Consider the following 3,419-nt stretch of genomic DNA (forward strand, 5'->3'; position numbering starts at 1 on the left):
TGTTTTGTTTTGTTTTTCCTCCAAAGAAAGCAAGTTCTGGACAGTCCTGCTCCAGTGTTTAAACGTTCTAGTTCAGAAGTGACACTTGTCACTTCTGCTCACAACTCATTGGCCAGAACTAATCATATGGCCCCACCCAACCCCAGAGGTATTCGGGAAGTGCAGTCCTTTTATGTGCTCTGAAGGTAGAGAGCCAGAAGCATATGGTGAATAGCATTAATGACTGGTAGGTGTGAGTATAGCATACGCTTCTCAAAACTGTTAGCTTGTTGAAACTTTTCTTTATGAGGCATCTTGGGACATTCTGTTTTGTAAGGGATAGCTTGGGAAACACTGGATTCTAGTCTAGAAACAGCAAGATTTAGCAGAGGCAAGTCCCACTAGAGACTGTTTCTTTATTTTAGCCTCCTCTGGTTGTGGCAATTCAGTTAATTATAAATCCCCTTGTAGTCATCCTCTAACACCCACTTCCCCTTCCTGTTTGTAAGATTTTTATGAAAGAGTTTGCAACAAATCTTTCTGAAAGCAAAAACTACTCTGCCTGTTGCATCCTTTTTGACTTAGAAGGGTACTTGCTTGTAACCAGTTTAATTTGGTATGACTCTTGAATCCGTGAGTTGAGCCCCTGGTTGAATTTATTTCAATGAGAGTACAGAAGAAGAAATCCTACATAGATTTCACCTGACATACAAGTAGTAAAAATGGATTCTAACGTGTTACTGGAAAATACCAAAATGCACAAACGACACTGGAAGGATGTTCTATTCACTCAGGTAAGTAGCCAGACAAGACTGCGTGACAAGTGTGAACCTGAGTCTATCTAGGAGGTAAGCATCATGAACAAAAGGACCGAGACATGGCAGTAGCATCAGCCTTCCGTGTAAAATTGCAACCAATTTTATTTCCTTAGGCTGAGTGCGGTAACAGAAACACAATTTCTATAGCAAACCGTGAGACAGTTCCCAAGGAGTGCAGTTATCTTAATGAAATGCTGTGTAGCATTTTGGTCCTGTAGCTGTATATGCATTTGCTGATTATTTCTGTATAAAGGGAGGAAGCTTTGGGTCCCACACAAAGGAAGTTTTAGAGATTCTGATCTCATAATAAGGAGTCACAGAGGCTAAGTTTGCCCTTTGTCCTTAAACTGCTTCCAACTTAAAAAATGAAACTGAATATTTCAGAAGATCATCACTGTTTAGCTTTTGTGACTCAGTATATTTCATTTTCTAAAAGCTCAAGTATTTGAAGGTTTAGGCTTTGGTTGGTAGGTTTTCTGGGGGCAGGATAGCATGGAGCTGGAGTGAAGACTAGAACTGGTGGTTTGGAAAAGCAGTTAGGAAGAAGACACTGTAGTGGGAGTGAGGAAGCCTCGTGTCTGGACCTGCTTCTGTCCCTGATGGGTTATGTGGTTTCTGCCAATGGTGTCCCCTCTCTGGGCCATAGCGTCCTCTTTTGTTAAGCAAATAAGCAAACAAAAACACAGGGACTTAGATCCTATAATGACCATTCTAACGACTGCTCACTTGTTTAGTGATTTTTTTTTTTAGTGTTTGTTTAGTGCTTTTCTTCTTGGGGAGCCCTTCCTTCCACCTCCGTGATGCCCTGTGTTCCTTCCAGTCACCCCATGGGGCAGTTGGAGTGTGCTTGTTGCCTTCACTCTTGCAACAACAGTTCACAGATACACACAACAGCTGCGGGTGGCTGGAGGGTGCACACAAGCCCAGGTCTTCTGACTTCAGCTCTTGGCTTGTCTGCTTCTACCAGATGGGTGTAACTTTAAAAAAAAATTTATTGGCTGTGTTGGGTGTTCATTGCTGCACATGGGCTTTCTCTAGCTAGGGCAAGCGGGGCCTACTCTTTCCTTGTGGTGCGTGGGCTTCTCATTGCGGCAGCTTCTCCTTGCGGAGAACAGGCTCTAGGCACAAGAGCTTCAGTAGTTGTGGCACACGGGCTTAGTTGCCCCACGACAAGTGGGTCTTCCCGGACCAGGGATCAAACCCCTGTCCCCTGCATTGGCAGGCGAATTCTTAACCACTGGACCACCAGGGAAATCCCTGAGTCTAACTTTTTTTAGCCAATAGTGTAGAAAGCTCTAGGAGTACCTCCTCTTTGTTATTTTTTATTTAAAACATTACTTAAGGGCACTGAACTCCCTCTGGGGTCATCAGCACCATCGGCACTGCTGTGGAAAGGGGATCAGAGAGGATCCTCAGGCAGGAGGTCCTCCCAAGCGTGGAATTCCCAGCTTTCTGATGGGTTATTTCTTTGCCTCCTTTCCCGCGGAGTCACATTTCATGCCCTGACTCCTCGCCTCTCCGCCTGCAGTTTTGCACATTTGCGCTGACAGTTCTGGTCTCTCTGCAGGTGCTGGTAGTGACACCAGGCCTTGTGAGAGCTGTCTGTGGTCCTGGGTGGGATATGAACAGTTTTTCTCTTGGAAATAGCCTAATTTGAAGGAAATCCCCTTTGCTGTTTGACATGGTGTGAACCATAGCATCAGGAATCCTTTTAAATCCAACAAGATATTAATAAATCAGTCTCCTGGGTGCCATCTCTCCAAACACAGGCAACTTCAGTTGTTGCTCTTAAGATGCCCTAAGAATAAAAGATCTGCATTCAGACACACAATCCTTCCCTTTTGCACTGAGGATTCTCGGATGAGGTTTATTTTGGTGTCCTTAGCCATGGCAGGGAGCCATGTTCAGCTTTGGTTTTCTAGGCTGTGAGTTTCACAGTCCAACCCTTGTCGGTGGAACAGATAAGAGATTTAAAACACACAAGTATCTTCCACATCTTTGCTTAAGCATCACCTCATCAGTGGCTATCTCTCACTAACGCTGCCGTGTAGGTAGCTGCAGCATCTATCTGTAATGACCTAAGTTATCGTTTGAATGTGTTTAATGAGTCTTAATGAATGTTTAATGGCGTGGAAGCTCTGTGAGGTCCAAGGGGTACTTCTCTTCCTACCCTTCTCTCCAGGACCTATGATTAGCCGAGGCCTGATGGCACGATATTTCATTTCACAGGAACGGACAACCAGCAGATTGCCGTCACCCTGACCCCAGAGTCATCTCCTCATGGGAGGCTGTTACCGATTTCACCAACATGGCCTTTCTCCGAAGTCCAGTCTTCCTCAGCAGTGGACAGAATTAAGCCTGGGCCTGGAGCGTCTCCTGACAACACGAGCTGGCCGCAGTCTGCCTGGACGGCCCTACCCAAGACACACCGCCGAGCTCGGGCCCACGGGGACTTCTCTCCTTCCCAAGGCAGCACACGCAGCGCCTCCCTCGAGCCTTCCAAGGATTCTGCCGAGACCCTGGTCCAGCCAAGACCTCCAGGGGGGAAAGAAGCGGCCGCTGTGTCAGGTTTGCCTCACACCAGCATGCCGCCCCCACTGCCCACCCTCCCGCCAGTGACGT

The sequence above is a fragment of the Bison bison genome, unplaced genomic scaffold (genome assembly GCF_000754665.1).
Source record: "Bison bison bison isolate TAMUID 2011002044 unplaced genomic scaffold, Bison_UMD1.0 scf7180017864531, whole genome shotgun sequence".
NCBI classification, from domain to species: domain Eukaryota; kingdom Metazoa; phylum Chordata; class Mammalia; order Artiodactyla; family Bovidae; genus Bison; species Bison bison.